The sequence below is a fragment of the Pipra filicauda genome, unplaced genomic scaffold (genome assembly GCF_003945595.2).
Source record: "Pipra filicauda isolate LSUMZ 115617 unplaced genomic scaffold, ASM394559v2 scaffold122_size2191957_pilon, whole genome shotgun sequence".
NCBI classification, from domain to species: Eukaryota; Metazoa; Chordata; class Aves; order Passeriformes; family Pipridae; genus Pipra; species Pipra filicauda.
The window spans coordinates 1,684,285-1,705,198 of record NW_024103685.1 but is presented as its reverse complement, the minus strand read 5'-3'; the positions used below and the strand labels follow the sequence as shown (position 1 = coordinate 1,705,198).

The window sequence follows — 20,914 nt, the reverse complement described above, 5'->3', positions numbered from 1 at the left end:
GATGCAGAATTTCTGTAATTACATTGTTAGCTTGTAATAAATCAGGACCTTACTTGACTTATGAACCCCGTGAAGATGATCACAGAATGTTTGTCTGTAAAGTCTTTATTAAGTAATTTAAAATCTTATCCCAGTGAGAGCCTTGCTTGGGCTGATGGGGTGCTAATTTTATGTTGCTTTCCAGAGGCAACAAATGTCATAAGGCAATGCTACTAAAGATCTTAATTGTCTCCATACATCCTTGTGTTCTTTCATGCCTCTAAATTAATTATGAATTTTAATATTAAGTCTTGGATTCTGTTATTTCAGCAGAAACATAGCTAATGTGATTGTGTACCGTAAGAGTGGAAGTACCTGTGTTTTTAAGGATTATTCCCCAACATTGCAATTATTCAGCAACTGTCTGGTTCAGAAGGTTCACAAAACATTTTGCTCAGAAATGAGGGCTGTTGCCAATAGCTTAAGTGCCTGTAGAAACAGAAAATATGTTAAATAAAACTTACTTGCAGCAAAAACACTGTATCTCATATTAAAGGGAAAGGCAATAATAAACAAAGTCAAACTCAACAGTCCGTGCCAGTCTAACCTGGCTACTTTTCTTCCTACTTTCTGAATTCATTATTGGCTTAAAGGTTATTTTATTTTATTTATGCTGGGTTTTATTTTTTTTTTACAGAATCTAAGTAGGTACCTGAAAATTGTAGTATTGCTGCCAGCACTGGTTCACATTACTTTGAGACTGGTTTTGTATTGTTAACATTTTCTTGAAGAGAAAAATGGTTTTCCAGTATACTTTCTCCTCAACCTGTAGCAGGAAAGAAAACAGATACGAATCCTCTCCCCAATTTCAGAAGCTTCTCAGTTTTCTGAAATATTTAAAAATCTAAGTCACCTCCAGTCATATCATCTATCAAAAATCCTGTGTCATTTTCTTTACTTCCCAAAGCATCACTATGAAAACTGTATATACATGAAAAATAGAATCATCGTGCTTTAGGGAGCATGAATTCTACTGCAAATGTATAGAAACAGCACTACTGCTCTTCAATTAAATTGAAATACAGAAGAAAATGTGCATAGGTAAAACCCATGGTTATTCCAGCTAGAAAATGTGGCTTGAGTTGCCATCAGTTCTCAAGAGAAACATGTATTTTTACATTTTGTCTAGATGATAGCACTTCCATTACTATGATGACTTGTGAAATCACAGAATAGCAAAGCACTGCTGTAACGCAGGAGTGATTATAGTGAAGCAGTCAGAAGAACCTGCTCTTATGATATTGCTTGTGGAATTCAAAGCCTATGGGCGGTGCACAGACCTTCTGATCTGCATCAATTCTCTGTCCTGGTTCGGGTATAGGTCATGCTGCTACTTTCATAAATACATCCCATTAGAGCTTAATCTCATGTATCACTGAGTTTATATACTTCTAGAGTCGTTTACAGTGTCTTACTCATATTAACTGGTCTGAGTAAATGTATATCTGCAACAGATGTTGATTCATACTGCCCTTGGTAGTAATCAGTTCCAAGCTTTTTCTAATACGCAGAATTAAATAAATCCTGTGCAAAACCAAACCTGTATTATCTGAGCAGAAGAGTTAAACCATGATAGGAAAGCCACTGGCTTATTTCCCCTGGGCTGTCTGTCTAGTTTTAGTAAAGTGCTGGGATGATATAGTATACTTTGGAATTTTGGGAATCTGATTTGCTGATTAAATGCTGAAATTCATGACAGAATGTGGCATGACACAGGGGTTTCATACCAGGGGTTTTATCTTCCCATATATCATTCTTTTTTTTTTCCTTCCTCGTCCCTTCTAACTACCAGCTAAAAGCTGTTTAGCTTTTTGGTTTGTATAAACATTCAAACAAAATTCAGGATATTGATAAAGAAAGAAATGGCTGAGCTGCTTTTTCGAGGTTCTGTACTGAAGTTCTGTATACTAATTCGATACAAAATTATAACAGATCTTTAGCTGCACAGAAAACCACACTGCAAGTGATCTACAGAGGTTAACAGATTTTCAGACATGGGCAAAGGCATGTTACTATCCCAAAGTATACTTATGATATTCCCCCATAGGGAGTCAGGAGTGTTTTCCCACAGTGAACCTTTCTCTCAGATTTTGCTCCTCAGCCCTGATGTCTGTGTGGCTGTTCACAATAACAGAGAAAGACAGCAAGCAGGAAGCTGCATTCTTAGCAATGAGAAAGTTAAAAGTCAAAATCAGCAGCTTTTCCTACGCTGGTTTCCGTTATATTAGATGTTGCTGTAGTCTGTAAAATAGTATATGTATTCAGTCCTGGGGCTGAAGTACAGTGAGGCTTTTATACAAAGAGGTGCTATTCCTTCCTGTTATGCAATGAGACCTAAAATGGGCAACCTGCCCCTTTGAACACTGGCATCAAAGAGAGAAATGACTGCCAGACTATGCAAAACTGTCCTTGCTGGGTAGCAGAAACCTCCCAGTAAAGCCTGGGGGTGTGATCGACACCAATTCCTTGGGCATTTTGTACTGTATTAGTTCAATGGGTTAGAGTGTGGCGCTAGTAATACCACAGTTGCAGGTTTGATCCCTGTATGGGTTATTCACTTAAGGGTTTGACTTGATGATCCTTGTCTCAGTCCCTTCCAACTCAGAATATTTTGTGATTCTCTGTGTAGCTTGTGGATGTTACTTTGGAACCCAGTCCATCCAAAAAGCAACTCTTCAGGGCGCTGCTTCACGGACCAGAGCTGCTGAGTTGCTTTGGTGGTGGCACAGGGGAACAAAGTCAGAGTCTGTGGTCAGTGCATGGTATCTCCTCTCTGCCACTCCTTCTTTGTGATTCTTCCTGTTCCAACCTTGAGTCTCCACAGGCTTCTGCCCTTCAGGATGAACCTGCTCCAGCCTGTGCTCTCCCTGGGCCACAGATCCTGCTCCTGTATGGACTGTGTGGAATTGCTTTGTTCTTTTCTAAAGATGTTTTCTCTGAGGCAACGCCAGTGCGGCTGCAGGGCTCATCCATGCCCTGCAGTGGGTACCTTGGAGCCAGCTGGAATAGGCTGTATCTGGCATGGCATCTCTCCTCACAGAGAACATGAACATGAATCCCCAGAGCAGAGGTTTTACTGGAGGTTGTGTCAGCACTGCTGTGTTTGCTGCTGTCCCTGGGGCATGCAAGGCTCTCTTCCTTCCTTTCTCAGGGACTCTCTGGGTGCCTAGGAATAGCCACAACCACAGGAGATAGTGTGGACACCTCTGTCGCAGTGTCCCAGGGTCCTGCCCTCCATCATGGGAAGACACTTGCTCTACAAGAGCTGAAATTGAGGCTGGAGCTGGGCAGGCACCCACATGCCAGATTGTCAGCTCCACAGGGCTTGTGCTGTGGGAGATGGCAGGTTTAGAGCCAGTGGTTGTATGGTCAGGGTGGCCCTGGCCTTGGGCCACACCTTCATCCCGTGGCATTTTTAGAACGATTTCTGAGCTGTAAGGGTTTAAAATTATTTTTTAATTTAAAAAAAGGAGAAAAAAAATTCTTCAATTCTGCAAATAGATTTAGTGAAACGTCTTGGATAAAGAGGTTTAACTCTGGTAAGATGCAGTTACAACTGTTGTTGGGTCTGTAGCTCTTGATTGTAGAGGGAGCTGGACAGTTAACATTTCATTTGCCCAGAGACATAGTTTTATATGTTTGAATATAAAAGCTGCACTGAAACCACTGTCTGGGTTCATTTGAGAGGTTATTAAAGGTTTGCATATACATACTGTTAACTCTTGGTATAGAAGAGTGGATTTTGGTATGTGAGTGTGGGAGATAATTGCATCTCTTGCCAACAGCTTCTCTCTTCTCTGTGCTTATAAGCATCTTTGTTAATCCTATAAATTCTCATCGGAAGTTTCATTAGGACATTTGTTGGGTAATGTTGTATATCCTTGATAGAAACTGAAGTTTAGAAAGAAATTCATGATTACTGAGATTTTCCTTTATTGCCTGGCAGGCATAGTTAGTAAAGGCCAAATTACGAGCCATTTCCTACCTGGATACTCCAGTGATCAAGCAGCACATTTCCATTAACAGACTTACCATCCCTTTTCAGAAAAGTCCATCTGCTTCCAACTGATAAAGCAGCATATCATTCACTGTGCCTTCAGCTGCCTCATATGATAATACAAAATTTTACTCATGCTTTCCCACTTTCTCAGCTTTTACACCAGACATGTATATTGTGTGCATGTCACACACAAATGTTTCTTCAAATGTTTAAATGTCTAATGTTTCAAGAGATTTATTTTTTCCCCTCTGTTTAGAGTAATCAGAGAAACTGAAGAACACAGGAGGCAGAAACATTTTTATCAGTTGTAGAGATCGGTGGAGAAAAGGCTGTCAGTAAGGAACTCATGAATATCTTGAAACTTTTGAGTAACTGTTAATAGTGAAACCTCTATGTGGAAGAAACAGAACAGTATGTTTGCTCAGGACATCTTTTTCAGTTAAGGCTACCTTCCATGAGAAGGGGGTATGTGTTTTTAACCCATAAAAAAAATATATATATATAGTGGAGCCTAATCTCACTCTAAATGGCTGTATGGATCAGAATATTTATCGACTAAGCAGTGAATGAAAGGGATTTGTAAAAACAGTTATTATGGATACCAAATTACGATCATGAAAAATGAACACTCAGGATTCATCAAAATAGATTTAGATATGCAGTGCAATGGGTGCTGGACATGAGATACTCCTAAAGCTAACTTCATCTCATCCTAGGGCCAGCAACTAAAATACATCAGCACTGTTGACTGGTTCTTTGGTGTGGCCGCTTTTCCTGTGTTGACTCTGCAGAGTCTGTACAGCTTAGGGGTAGATGCCTGTAACTGCAAAGATATCTAAAGTTCAGTGGGACCGATTCCTAAATTATTAATGCCAATAACTGTATACCAAATAGTGAATTTCCTGGTTCGGTCTGTTTAACCATTATTATCTTCTAGTGTCATGTAAAATTATACATGACATTTAAAAACTTTAGTGTAAAAAAAAAAACTTTGTCAGAGATGCTAGAAGTCAAGCATCAGTGAGCACCCAAAGGAATAAAAATCTAAATCACTTCTCAAATTTTAAAAAGCTTTCGTGGTTGTGTATCAGATACATAGAGAATTGAATAGGTATTGAAGAGCAGTTAGATTGAAGAACTCTCCTTTTTTTCCCCGATGTTTTCTTTTTTCCTAACAGCTTGTTCTACTGATTAATTCAGACACTGTAGTGCGCTTACAAGATGATTTCTATGTGAGCTGAACTGAGCTGAACAACTTTATGCTGAGCAGATCTGAGTATTTCCATAACAGCCATTCAACTTTGCCACTAAAACACTGAAGTCACTATTGGAGAGTGAAACAAATGTGATTTGTCTAGACTGAACAATTTTTGAGCTATGAGACTACCAAACTAAAATCATACCTGAAATGTTTGAATTTTTTTTACCATACTTCTTCGAAATTCAAAACAAAATGAAGGCTTCTAGTTATTCAGCACCTAAAACAGAGTTGGCTAAGTCAGGACTATGAATTGATTCACCAACAATATTGTCTTAATTCAGGATGTTAATCGTTAATTTTTATCTCTGTTAAACTGAATGAAAGAGGCATACAATTATTGTTTTCAGTCATTCTGAAAAACTACAAGTTGACAAGTTGAACAAACTTGTGTGGTATTAAATTTGTCCCAGCAAAGAACTCTGTTTTGAGCTAGATGTTGTATGTTTTCCTGTCATATCAGTGGAGAGGTACTTTTCTAGTGTATAAACATTGCGGTTGCAATCTCTTACCATCCAGCTTTGATCTTGTCTTGGTCCAGAATGAGCCTAACCTCTTTCTAATGACATCCAGTGAAAGAAGTGCAAGGCAGACACACTTCTTCCAGCTTGCATACTTTTTAATGTCTGAAGTTTAAGAATCAAAATATTTTCTGCCCTTTAAGGTCCATTGGAAACAGAAGCTGCAGACCTGATATTGTAATATGCCTTTTTTCTGATTTTTTAGTCATCTTGATCATATTCATTAAACTATTAAAGCACCTTTTATCTATTTAGATGCATCTGTATGCATTTTTGAGGATGACAAACGTGATGTGTAGTAGTGTTGATTTCAGCAAGAAAATACAAACTAAATACTAAGTCAAATTTTTGAGACTTTTTTTTCCTTCCAATAAGGCAAAAATTGCACAAAGTTCACTTAAAAAAAAAACAACCCATGAGATCACCGTTATCTCTTGATACACAATCAGGTGAAATTTCTACCTTATTATGTATGAAGTTTTTTCAGTCTGTGAATTTTATTTCTCGTAGTGAGGAACCTAATTCCTGTGAAACACTGGAACTCTTTTCTCAGTGCAGAATCAATGCAGATTTGTCTTCTCAAGTAAGCAGAGCAGAAATTGCTGTATCCAGAATTTTGCTTTGTAACAAAAGTAGCTCTCCTATTTAAAGACCTTTGCTGACACTTAAGTCTCAAGTGAGTTTTTATAAAAAATAAATAAAAAGCTAAAGACAGCACACAAATGTTCTTCTTGTTTTAAATGGGGATTCTTATGAATATAGGAAAGGAACCATGCAAATCATACCATGTGATTTTCAATTATGTACCTGGAACACTGAGCACCTACCTGTCTGGACAGCAGCATCTTTTAAGGTCTTATCACAGACGTATTTGTGGTACCACAAATTTCAGTTTCCTGCTCTTCATAGTGTGCCCATATGTGCAGAGCCTAACCCAAATTCCTTGGTTTTGCTGCCCCCCAAACCACACCCAAGCCAAAATCCTGCTAGGACCAGTCTCACAGTTTTGTAACACAGAATGAGTGCCAATGCCTAGAAGCACCCCTCAAATTAAATTTGCCAGCACAGATGTAGTAATTGAGGTCAGAGATGGTGTTTGCTTAAATAGGTCCAGAATTCGTGCTGATAAGTGAGATGGTGTTTTGGGGGGTTTGTTGACATGGTTGCTTCAGATGGAGCTTGATGTTCTGCACTGTTCAAGCTGAATTATCCACTGGTTTTGATTACTGCTCATAAAGAGTAGAGTTTGTTAGCTTTGTAGCTGAATATACAAACAGCACAAGCTTATATGAAGCAACTTAGTTTGTCATAAATTAAGGCAATGAGTTCCAAAGCTCTGAGTCAGAACCTGCATTGTTAAGGGACTAAAACTGGATTATTGATATTAATAGCATAAAATTAAAATATGGTAGAAAATCACTGGGAAGAAATTTTTTTATTGATAATAGCTTGAAAAGATAATTTAATAATTAATTAGTTTATTACTAAATAAAAACATAATAACTTGATGAGAAGGAAATTATTAAAATTCATTTTTAGTTGTCAGAAACTGCAATTCCTCAACTAAAAAGAGGGTCAACTAACTAAAAAGAGGCTTCTGTTTTCAATTGTTTTGCGGTCTTAAAAGTTTACAAGTGACTTAGCTGACTTTGATAAAGAAGCAGACTTTTTAAAATTATTTTTCTGCCCTGATAGTGTAAATGAGAAATGCTTTTCAACATTTATACATTCTGTATAAAAAATAATGGAGCAATTAATTTTTAAAGCGTTTAAGTGTTTTTAAGTGTACTTCTCATTGTCGTTTCATGTTGTTGACGGTATGTAAGCATTCCACTAAGGACCTTTAGGGACCTCAATTAAACAAAAATTGCTACATGCTGTTCAAATTGTAGTTTTACTACATGACGGAGTTACTAGGGTGTAGATTCAGTGCTGCATCACTGGAGTGAGGTACTAAAATCAGAGCTGTTCTTTTGAAAAGTCTGGAACCATCCTTCCTGAGCCTAAAGGTTGAGCTCTCCCACCAAAGGCTCCACAATGTCCTTACAGAGGTTCTGTGTCACTTTTCAGAGTGCAAAGCCTTTCCGGGTTGGAGGCAGTTAAATAGTACACATGAGCTCCCTGGCTGCTCGTTGCCTGTTTCTGAGAGTTTTACTTTCTTTGCACTGTGACCCTCAGTGCAGACACGTTTCCTTGTGCTGAGCTCCCTGTGCATTGCCTATCTAGGAACAGTGGCAGGAACAGAGTTTTAGAATAGTGGTGTAATGGCTAGACCAAGAAATGCCTAGGAAAAGAAGTGTTTCAGGAAGTGGATTTGGATCTAAACATAGTTGTGGGGGTTTGACCCCAAAAATCCAATCTCCAAGCTCCCCCACAATTTGCCACAACATGGAAGAGAAGTTTTCAGACGGGCACAACTCAGTACAAGGGAATTATATCAAAATTTATTGCTAACACAATAAATACTATAGAAACTAAAAAGCACATAAATGCAGAGTATTAATACAATTTTTACCACCCCTCAACTCTCCCACATCAGTTCAGGAGAAGTTTTCAGGGCGATAGTTAAAGTCTCTCTCTCATTGGGGCATCAGGGAAGGGGCCTTTGAACCCCCACCAGTCCCTCAACTTCTGCTGAGGTCTCCTCTTGGGCTACAAGGGAACACTTGCTTTACCAGGTCTTCATCACGAAAGTCCAGGGAGTCAGCTTTTGAATTCTTTCTCCCTGGTTCATGAAGGTTCCTCCCAGAGAGTAAGATGGTTACTCTTTCCTCTCCAGGTTGCAGGGTTTCTGGGTCTTGCTTAGTCTTTTTACCCCAGATAGTTTTCACCGAAAGTCCTTACCCAGAAAAAGACTGCTTGGTTTGGCTTCTCTCTGTCACAGCTGCTGCAGCTTCTCAGCTTCCACGTGTCACGGGGAGGCATTCCTCCCCCTGCATTCTTCTTTTGGTTTTCTGCTGCCCTCGCCCAAATCTCACGTAGGGCCTCCTCCAAGCCTCTCAGCCCGTCTCCCATTTTGCTTCAGTCTCTGCTCAAGGTCACTACCTCTCCCCCACCATTATGGGGGGGAGAGGGTAGCAGCGAGACTGCTTCACTCTCTCTCCTCTGCCTGGAGTTCTTCCCGCTCTGCACAATTGCAGCTGCTTCTCCAGGCTCTGGATCACCCCTCGGTCCATCTCTGGTTTGGCTCCAATGCCTTGCCTGCCTGCCGGGGCTAGCTAGCTCCAACTCCCTGGCTGGCTTCTCAAGTCCACACCACTGCCTCTCCTGGTCAGTGGGGGGGGAAAAGCCCCCTAGCCTTTTGGCCACAGGCACTCAGTCCAGTTATAATACTGTCCTGAGCTCCCCTGCAGCCCGGCTTGGGGGGAAGAGGGCCTGGCCCCCCCACAAGGGGCCCGCAGGCCTCCCTCCTCTCACTTCATGGCTCCAAATCTCTCTCTCACACACTGCCAACAACTTCCTTCTGGCTGTTGTAATATCCTAATTTCACAGGGGCAAAAAACAGCTCTGATTGGTCCCTCGTCAGAAACTCACCTGGGACCAGCCAATTCCAGCCCCCTTGAGTGGCTCAAACTGAGGCACATAGGTCTGGGCTGAGAGAGTATCAAAGGCTGTTCCTATGGAAGGGTTTGCCACACTGACACGTCCAGGTTCTTTCTAATTAAGAATTGCTTGACATTGTTTGCAAGACAAAAAATATATATTCTGGCCGTATTTAATCTGATTTGCTTCCTTTCCTTTCCTTGATTAAAATCTAGCCTCTCCTGTTCATTTGTTTTGGGATGTTCAGATTCACTTCCACGCTAATGCACTGCACTTCCTGACTGTGCATGGATAGTGGAGGGAATGGCTATCTTCCAGGAGAGTGTTTTACCAGAGAAGGGAGAGACCTTTGTTGTTGATAGTATATCAGAGCTATGTTAGAAATGCTGCGTTAGTGTGCTGCAATGTACATGGATAGTAAATGTGTATTGTCTTCTATTCTGAAAATTAACTGGAATATAGTCTTAGCATTGTATGTTAATAATCTGAGCCTTGCTGTTGTTGTTGTGGAGTTATTGTCGGTTTTTTCTTTGTTTTCTTTTTCTCCTGAGAAACTGAACATCTAGCATAGCCAGTGTCTTCTCTGGTCTGTTGCCTCCTTTTTATAACACCTGGGAGTAAAATCCCTTGGCATTCTGGTAAAGGCTAAGACAGTGAGCAAACGTGGAACATATTGATTCAAATTCACTCTTCCGTGTTGTGCAAAGGGGTTTTGAAGCCTTAGGTTTCAATGACGTAATAAGTGAGATAATAATGGCACATGGTTCTACTAATTATATATATTATTATATATAATAGCCCATATAATTATATTTATATAAAATATATATATTTATATAAAATATAATTATATATTTTATGTATTTATAAAGTAAATATAAATTTTAATTTAGTATGCATAGAATATAATATTGTAAGTAATTATATATATATGATATACATATATGGTTTATAATGAAATGAAATGAAATGAAATATGGTGATGCAAGGCTTGATATGCAAGCAGGTAACCCCAGGCACTGGGTTGTGGCTAAAGTTTTAAAGAAAATTTATTTTAACAGTCAAAAACGTTGCAGTATGTATCTGAATGACACATGTGCTTTATGGCCTGCCTGGCCCCCCAGATGGGAGCCTCCAGACACCTCTGTGAGAATTTTATCACTTGTAGCAAGGGATTCCCTCTCAGCAGACAGGTAAAGAGAACATACACAGCATCCTGCAAATTCCTTACCACATTAAAGCTTTTCCCTGGCAGCAAAAGTTTCCTTGAACAAGTGCTGAGCTCTGTGTCCTCTCTATTTCTTCCAAAGATGATCTGCTCATAGAGGTCAGTAGTTAATCCTTCTCTTACACTTCTGACTTCAGAAATTTACAACTTCTGCAGAGGAAAGCGTGTTGATTACATTTTAATTATTAATATTTTGCTTCCTCTGTCAACTTTTAAAAGCATCAGTGTATTTAATGCAGCTGAAAATATAATGTGTGGGGTATATTAGGAGTTTTATTTTTCTAGCTCTCTACAGTTTTACATGAAATACAGTATTTCAAACCAATTTTATAAAGTGGTTAGCTTGAAAGACTGAATAATTTGGGGAAGAAAAAGAGACCCCAGTTCTTAATTCTGCCCTTGTGTCAAGCTGTCCCTTGATCTGAATGAGCTCAGCATCCCATCTCCCTCTGTGCCTAGAGGTGCCAATTTCTGACACTAGCCAGAAAATTTGCTTTGCTGACTCAGCTGGAGACTTATAGTAATAATCTACCCAGGAAAGTGGTGGATCACCGAACATTGGAAACTTTTAATATTTAGCTGGACAATTCGCTGGGCCATCTTGTCAAGACTGTGTTTTTGCCAAGAAAGGTCCAACCTGGTATTCGTTGATTCTATGATTATTCACGCTGTCTTGGAGAAACTGTTATCTTCACTCCAGTTTGGTTACTGGGTTTGAAAAAATCATCTTAAAATACTGTGACCAAAGATAGCTCTTTGGAGGTAAGTGTAAGCATCCCAAAGGCTTATCAGTACCATCTTATTACCACTGCTTCAGATCTCTGTGTCATAAATGCATGCTGGAGTTGTTCTGTTTTCAACTAGGTCTCTCATATTTAAAAAAAAGAAAAACAAAAAAAAAATTATTCGGCAATAGAAAATATTAATAGCATTTGTCACCTCTTGCTCCAAAGGAGGCCTTTTGGCTCATGTGTCTATGCCTCCCCCATTTTTCTGTAATCTGTTTTAATAATTGTTCTGTCTTTTGTTTTGTTCACAGCCTACATGCTGACACAGTATCAGTTTTGTTTCCAGAAGAGGAGTTCACAGAATTACACAGTGTCTGATCCAACTAGCCGTTCTGATGATCCTCACTGGCCATGTAGGTAAAATTCAAAAAACCCTTTACACTATATCTTTGAGAGTATTCAACATGTTGGGAAACAGCTGATTTTTGGCAACAGTGCTCACTTTGTGGAGTCAGGGTCTTTTGGAATTTATAAACTATAGTATAACTTATTAAGTCCCTGCAACTTGTGATGTGTTTTGTTGTCAATAGGTGCTCAAAAGTAGACTGTCATATGTCACAATGTGTTTGGTTTTCTTGCTGCATCTTTTTTAAGTAGTTGTGGGTGCTGGCAACACTGTGATCCCTATCATTCCTGTAGTCATATCTGAGCTAACTTTAGCAGCAGCTGCAGTGGTGAAAATTTCAACTTAGGCACAAAACCCAGGAGAGAAATGGATAAATTCCTAAGCAGCTGTTAAAGCTTGAGTTTCTTGTTATTACAGCCACACAGGTAGCAGAATAAGAGCTAGCGAGATAAGAGCTAGGCTGAACAGGTTTACATGCATGAATCTCTATTTGTCTTAAGAAGAGTAGAGGAGTACCATGGTACTGGTAGTCAGGAGAACGATGCCTTTAGGTTATTTCTGTTGATTATATTGAGCTTCTGCACAAACCTTCAAGTTTTCCATGAGTTTCAGACAAAATAAAAAATGTAGCCAATATTTCACCTTCAGGATTTCCCTGCAGAATAATTCAGTCTTGCTATAGAAGAGGTGGGAATCCAACAATTAAAATTCAGTTTCTCTAAAAGTGTGGTTTTCCTTTTTGTTTTGATATTCTACCTGCATTTACTTTCAACAAGTCTCTTCCCTTTGAGCTAGAAGACCTAGGCAGAGAACTAAATTGTTCTGATTAAATTGCCAGCATTCATTATTTCTTGACTGCTTTCTCCCTTGTATGCTATGCTGTTTTATGTCTCAATTGCAGTGGCATTTAAAATAATTTACATGAATTGGTAAGCATTTGTGTCTATATTATGGATCGTATTTCTTTTACATTCCTTACACATTCAAAGTTCCGCCTTGGTTTGCATTTCTAATTTTGTGGAAATGAACTGTAAATTTGGATTTGTAGCAGTAGTTTAGACGGCCTGTATTTACACATGCTGGCACACTCTTTTTACATGGAAAACAGCTCTCCTTGTATACTTGTTTTAGGGACCTTAACACTGACAGTTTATTGTGATTGTTTCTGGAGTTTCTTGAGATTTCAGTCACTCAGTTGTGGCTGGAGAAAGCTTCTAACCAAGTCATCTCAGGAAAGCCTTTTAAGAGCATACTGGCTGAATCATATGGCTTCAATTTAACAAGTGGCTCAGATGAATCCTGAAACAATGCTTACTTCTGTTTTTGTATCTCAAAATTATAACATGGTATATTTGCACACTGTTACTCTGTTGGCCATATTCAGTTACATTTGATTCTGCCTTTCATGTTGTGCTGACCATATTCCAGCTTCAGATGTTTTTTCAAGTATTTTGTGTAAGGTGAAAGATTGTGGATTTGGGCCATTTTTTTTTCTTTAGATGGCAGCATTTCTATAAATAAAATACTAAACACACATAATTTTTCTGGTTTGGTAGTTAAAATTAAATTTAAATTCTCATAATTCATAAGTGGGTTGCTATCTCCAGATTGGAGAACAGATTCATATTCTCTATTGTAAGTATCCAAAATCTTTCCCAATTGTAACTGATGGGGAGGAAAGCAGTCCCAAAAGACATATATTATGCTGGAGAGGGTATCACGTCTAAGAAGAATGCCTTAGTAGATATTAGCAGCACAACTATTCTTCTGCAGAAAATATCAGAGTACCTCAAAGGAGCTGGAATTGAACTGTATTCAGTTTTAGTCTGAAAGGAAAGTAACAAAGAAAATACCTCAATTCATATAATTAACTTCTGCAAATTTTGTTACAGTCCACATCTCTCTTCCTTATAAACACTTAGTATTTGTCACTTGGACATTGATGTAACAGTGAGGAAACTGTGAGCAAAAAATAAAGAGTTAAAGCACCAACTTATATAATCCATTTTCAGAAAAGCCATAGATTAATATCTGTTGTTTGGATTTTTTTCCTAATAATAAATTAATGTCATCAAAGCCATTCATGCAAACAAATATGATGGTTTCCTTTAGATTTACACCACACTGTCATGCTACCTCTTAAGAGATTATAGCTATAAAAGAAATAATAGAATAATGTTCTTTATTACCCACAAATGTGCAGTGCGTTAAACAGAATTTGTCAGTTCATCTGACATGTTACATTAATCAAGAAAAACAGCATTGTCTTTCTTAGCAAAGGTACATTAGATAGACTAGGTTGTCAGAGTTTTAAAGTCTTGCCTCAAATACAAGGATAATGGTCACTATGACATACTTTTTTCATTTAATGCAAGTAATGTTTGTGCTTTAGTAGCTTTTAGCAAAGTGTAGATGTTTGTAAAGGTGATGGTACAGCTTGTCTCTGTAGTATATTCATAAGATTATTTAAAAACAAGCCCAATGTGTTAGAATTAATTAATATTTGTTTCATGTAGTCATAAATTTGATTATAAGTATTTTAATGGATTTAAATATCTACCTGAAACTTTCTGATATTGATAAAATCTACCAACTCCATCAGAAATTTAACTCCAGAGCATGATCTTTGTTTTATAGTTACACAGAAATATTATCCCTTGAAAACAGATTCAAGCTCTTAATCTAAAGCTAACGAGAACTAGTATTTTAATTTATTTATCTATTTATTTATTTATAGTCTGTGGTAGTAGGTTAGAGCAGAAGAGTAGCTTTGATAAAAGAAAGAAACAATTCAAAGCACTTGTAATCTGTGACTACAGCTGTCATGAGTTCATGCTGTAAGCAGTTGCACAGTCAGCCAAATCTTACACTGCTTACTTGCCTGGTCCCTTTGAAGTGACTTGCAGTGACATTATCTCAGGAGAAGCAGCACAGCTTAGACTATTGTGTATCTGTGGCTGGAGTGTTGAGCTCATGGTTCATCCAGAAGGATTAGGTACTGTTATGCTTTCAAAAGATGATTAATGGCCAAAATTCATTTTCTAGAGGCAGTTTCCTCTTCGTATCTAGTTGTTTAACCAAGTCTATGCAGTGGCTATTGAAGGTGAGGAGAGCATTCCATTTATTCGGTCGCAGTTGTGGCAATTTTGATTGCTTGGAGGAGAAATGTGACACAAACTAGGCATTTGTAATTTGCATCATGAAAGAAAGTGTACTTTTTATACTAGAATTAAATTTTTTAGGATTTATTATTTAAATGAAAGATGGAAATATTTATGCATTTAAATTTGAGTATACAAAATATAATTACTCCCAACTGAAACTCCCTCTAGGGTATAGTGTGAACAATTATTCTTTCACTATGTGCATTAAAAACTCAAGTGAAGTGAGTTGAGTGAAGTGGCTGAGTTCCATTCCCTCTGAAAAAACATAACTTTTATCAACAAAGATCTTTCAATAACTTCTTTCAGAGGAAAGACCATTAGTTTGCAGAACAACAAATTTCTGTTTCCTCTGGCATTTTAAAAAATCTTGGGTTTTCTTGTCACGCACTTCACCAGACAGATCATGTTTAACTTGTGAGGACTGACTAGTTTGCAGCTGTAGGTGGTATGTGAGATACAGACTTCAGGAAGAGCATGATTTCCATAACCACTTCAAAGGAAATACATTATAAATAAAGTACATTTCTCTAGGGGCTTGCAAAACCATTCTGTTTATAATTTAAATTACATTAAGCTAAATAAAATAGTACAACAAAACCCTCAAGAGAAAAATACTTCATTTAAGTTTGAACATTACATTACTTCCATTAATTGGAAGTATTTTACTCTCTCTCTAATAGTTTATTTTTCATTGAATATATATAATTAAAAGTATTGTCATTACAACAGCAATTCTTTCCCCTTTTGTGTTCCAAGCCCTTCTGTTCAGTAGATCACTATAGTTTTATTTGCCTGCATTTCTTTATTTCTCACAGCTTTATTACGGGTGACTAACCCGTGCCAGACGATTACCATCGCTGTGTCGTGCATGTTCAAATTTATCAAACTCTTACTGGAACTGAGTCTCTCAACCAGCCTGAAGTTTTGTGGCAAAACAAAGTGGCAAAAAAGTGAAGAGAGCGAAGCTTTCTTCTGTTGGAATGTTTTTTAAAGTCTGCTCATCCAAACTATGACGCTTGCTTCTTCCAAAGTGCTTGCAGGACTAACTTGAGCATAGGCTTGCAACACAAGCAACAGAATCCATTAGTCTCCCTATTCTATAAAGGCAATTTGGAGGCAGGGGGGAACCTGGTAGGATATGACTATAATATGTCTTCCAGGAGAGGATGACTAAGAAAGTCTTGGAAAACCTCAGTGAACTATCTAATTGTAAGAGTATTTTATTCCACCTTCCTTTTTCACCCTGTGACAAGAGACCCTACAGGCTGAATCAAATCAGGCTATCACTCCTAACAGAATGGAGGGCAGTCAATCTGCAATGCCAAGCTCCTCTAATATTGACAGCTTTGCAATATGGGTTTCTGTAGAAATAGTCTAAGCACATATAAGCTTACAGAAACTGAAACAGGTTGTATAATAAAAGCAGTCCAGTCCCCTATGCAATACTTATTCTCACTTTAGTGTCAACTTTAAACTGACCGCTAACTTCAAATTAATCTCCATTTAAGGTCTAAAGCATGCTTTTTGTTTCATATAGATGAATTTCAAGTGATTAAAAATATTTTAATGTGGAAAAATAAATCTTTGCATCTAAATTTTAACAGTATTGAAATATATAAAAAAAAGAAAAAAGTCGTGCACACATTTTTCCTTAATTTATAAAATTAAGGATTTTTTTTAAAGTGCACTTTTAAAAAACAATAGTAATTAAAACTAATGCTGGATTGAATAAAAACTTTGATGATCTGAGAGTTTCATGTTAGGCTGAGTAACCCTTGAAGAAAAAAGATACTACAAAATATGAAAGCTTAGACATATTTTCTATTAACTCAGAACCTAAAAGTTTTATGAAAAAAGTAAGGAGACAGTCACAAAAGTCTAAAGAAATAACTTCTACAGTACATTTTCTGAAAATTTTCATTATTGTTTAAATAAGTTTACAAATTCATAATATATCCTAAAGAAATATTTCTTTTTCCTTTCTGCTTTATAAGATTTTTTTCGCCTCCAGTTTTATTTGTTTGTGTTTTAAAACTAGTTTTTGTTCGTATTCTAAATGGTTGGTAGGTGATTAAATAATAGAGGTAATGAACTCTGTAATGAAATACTGAACTTACTATACTGTCGCAAATAGGAATTGTCCTTAGTTTTTCTGTATTGTTTTTAAATTTCTGGTGGATAAAAAGCTGAACATGAGCCAGCAATGTGCACTTGCAGCCCAGAAGACCAGTCATATCCTGGGCTGCATCAAAAGCAGTGTGGCCAGCAGATCAAGGGAAGTGATTTTGCCTCTCTACTTCACTTTTGTGAGACCCCACCTGGAGTGCTGCATCCAGCTCTGGAGACCTCAGTACAGGGAAGACACAAACCTGAAGAGAGTCAGAGAGCTGTAGCACCACTGCTATGGGGAAAGGCTGAGAGACTTGGGGTTGCTCAGCCTGAAGAAAAGACTCCAGGGAGACATTGCAGCCTTTTAGTACTTAAAGGGGACCTACAAGAAAGATGGGGACTGACTTTTTAGCAGGGCCTTGCAGTAGGACAGGGGATAATGGTTTTAAACTGAAAGAGGGTAGATTCAAACTAGATATAAGGAATAATATTTTTACAATGAAGGTGGTGAAACAGTGGAGCGGGTTCCCTAGAGAAGAGGTGGATGCCCCATCCCTGGGACTCTAAGCAGCGTGATCTTTTGAAAGATGTCCCTGCTGATTTCAGGGAATGTTGGACTAGATTATTTTACAGCACCTCAAACTGTTATATGATTCTGTGAAATTTATTCTAAAAATAATTTTCATTAGGCAGTTAAATTACACCATGATTTTTTTTTCATTCTTGTCTCCTATGTCTTTCCACCAACTTTGAAGTTAATAGATAATAATGTTATGATTTTAATAAATGTATATGCATATATTGCTACATATTAAGAATAGGTCTCTGGCTGGGATGGATTGTGGTAGGCTGAATAAAAAGGTAGTTCATTAAAAATCTGAAACTGTTGTTCTGTGAAAGTTTACCTTTCTGTAGGTAAATGTATGTTTGTATCTCCAATAAACTCAACATGCTAAGATGGTTCAGGTCATACTCTTAGGGCTGATTGCTTGATCATAACAAAGAAAGAAAATTCCATGGAGAAATTCAGGTTGGTGGCAAAAACGGGAGACATGGGGTAGGAGGGTAGCAGTCCTTTCATCCCCTTCCCCAGCTCTCATTACAGCTGTGTCCCCCTCGCATTGCCTGCTCCTCTCCAGATCCACAGTGCATGAGGTGACAGTGAAGTTCTCCTTGTAAACCTTCATGTGCAAGGACTTAGGGAGGAACTTCTAGTCATTATCATAGTAATACAATGTTAGGATTTTGCTGAAATGTCTGTATGTTGTTTTCATAGAGGTGCATAGCTAAAACTGTGAAGTAGCTGGAGTTCCTTTAATGAGGAACTACAAGGCTTTGAAATGAGACTTTGTTTGGAATTTGCAAATTTTTCCATTTGACCAGTTGTGCATTTAATCTGTCTTCATATGCACACAGCTGCCACCCGGACATGCTCTGAATGACAGTAAGGCAGTAGATTGACAAGTTTTATTCAGAATACAAGTCACAGGAGAACATAGTTCAAAGTTCACTGAATCTGTTGTTTCACTGCAATTAAAGTAAAATCAACTTTCAAATGGATAGTTAATGTGTGAAGGAAAATATTTTAATTCCAAAACATCCAGAAGTTTCATTACAAAATATTTTCAACCTTCTGTTCATATAATAACACCTCACCTGGTCTGTTCTTCTAGTTACGTTGCTTTGAACGACAATCTCATCTCATATTTGCACTTTTCATACTGTCGCTCATGATGTTATAGCACTGCCTTGAAATATGCCCTCAAATCATACTTTTTTTTTTTGATCCTTGTTTTGAATACTGTGGTGAGCAATCAAAAATGAAAAAGATTACAGTATTAAAGTCAGATGTGCTTCAGGATATGTTAAGTTGCTTAAATGCTTAACAATGTAATGTAAAACATAAAACATTTATATAGATCTTAGCCATTTCTTTTTTTATCCTGTCAGTTTTCTGGGTAATGTATTGTGTCTGATGTGTTGGTGGCTGCTATAAAAATACAAATAATAGCAGATATCATATTGGAAGTATCAGTCCAGCTGCAGTTAGTAATCAATGTTGCTTTGAAGCAGAGAATGTAAGAGGAAAGGAAATGGTCCAGACAAAGAAGCTGCATTTGTACTGTTGCCCTGGGATTTTTTCAAGCTTTTTTCCATTGTAGACTTCAGAAGAATAAGGGGTTATAAAACTAAACTTTATACTCAGTTCTTGGGCACAGTGCATCACTTGTGCATGAAAGCTAGAGAGGTTTACAGTCAGCTCTAGCAAGATGGTCACTGCTCATCTGCCTGGTGCTGAGGTGATTTACAAAGCTTATGCTCTCATGCCAGTGCATATCTTCTGAAAAATGCCTGAATATTTTTGGGATACTCTTGCAGAAATGATCATACTCTAAGGTATAGTGACTCTCAACATTGGCCACTGTATTTATCTAAATCTAACATTTGCTTGCATGTAAAAAGAAAAAAAAGAAAGATTTCTCAGTGTTCAAAATGTTTTAAAATCTCAAATTTGTTTAGTGAGGTTCTTGAATAGGTAACTGTCTGGAGCTCATTGTTTCAGAACAAATTAAGCAGGTGCTAACTTAGGCTTGCTGCATGCACTGATACACTAAGCGTGAGAGAAGAGTTGGACTTATGTTCACTGCAACTTGTAACTACTTTGTTGGAGAACTCGTAAAACTTACCCTAGTGATTAATAGAAAAGAAGAAATTGATAGCGTACCTTTACATTTTTTTGTTGTAGAAAATGTCCTATCTCCTATATTAATTTCTATTAACAGGTTGACTGTGTTGACAGACTGACACTAAGGAACAGAGCTTAGGGATGATTTTGTCCTAGGTGGAAAAGAATTGATTACTGTGATTCTTTAATTTCAACTTTTTTAAAAACTAAATGAATAATTTAATTAAATAAAATAGTTGATTTTGTTGCTTTGATGATTATCTTAAAGTGAAATGAAAAGTATGGTCAACAACAGCACAGCAAATTTGCAGTGTCACACTGTGGCTGAGGAGATGCCCAAGACAAGGTACTGCAGCACTTGGGAAAGATCAATCGAGACGTTGTACAACGGAGAGCAGAGTTTTGTGTGGCATGGTAAGAAGGACTCGGACTCAGTAACCCAAATGCCTTCTGCTTCTATTTGTAAATGGCAGTCAGCCAAAGCATTTTCAAAATTCGTTTCAGTTTGTCTTTTTTCTCACTTTTTAGCATTTGTCTCATAGATTTTTTTCTGCTGCTTTGTGACTTCTATGGGGTCTGATGGCCAGGGTCTCAAAGTCTTTGTGTGTGATCATTGACCGTTCCCTATGGAATTGCAGGGTGACAGAACTGCAGGCAAAACAGCTTTCAAGAGAGAAATTCTCAGCCTGATTTCTGATTTTCAGGTGAGCTTTGCGCACCACTCCTGTGCCACTTCATCTAAAGTTACTGGAGCCCTGGTGTGACTGTGCAAAGGGATTTGAACATCTGGAGGCTCAAGTGGGCTGAAAAACCTGTACTGGGCTGCTAATTGTCTGGCATTTACCAGCTTGACTGACTTGTGAAACAAAACTTGCGAAGCAACTTTTTGACATAAAATTTGTCAGCGACATCTGTAATAAATGAATGTAATGTCTATCTTCAAAAGTACTGAGCCAGATCTTCAGGCTGCGTTGCTCTGAATAATTTTAAAAGTGTATCTTCTTCCCTTCTGAAACATTAGCAGACATTGAATTGTTAATAAGAACTTGGTGTACTTAATGGTCCCTGAGGAAAGAAACATCAGGTGTTTCGTGTCGGTCTTTTTTTTTTCATGTGTGGAACACCAAGCTGTAGTTTGGCTGTGATATACTATATTGTTTTATTTCTCTCTCCATGGGAAGTAAGTTGAATTGGATACCAAAGTATTCCTTAGTGCTTCCTAGGGAGAGGAT

General features: G+C 37.8%; 1 protein-coding gene across 2 annotated transcripts in view; it reads left to right on the top strand.

The window, feature by feature from the left end:
- CHRM3 (cholinergic receptor muscarinic 3) overlaps positions 1 to 20,914 on the top strand; it is a 281,903-nt gene that overhangs the window by 134,523 nt on the left and 126,466 nt on the right. Inside the window, exons 1-2 of one of the 2 annotated variants that reach the window (XM_027750680.2) lie at positions 8,953 to 9,088; positions 11,629 to 11,730. The gene's annotated coding sequence lies outside the window, so the exon portion shown is untranslated. Of the gene's footprint in view, positions 1 to 8,952; positions 9,089 to 11,628; positions 11,731 to 20,914 lie in introns of those variants that run through there. The other variant, XM_039388797.1, reaches the window with a different exon arrangement.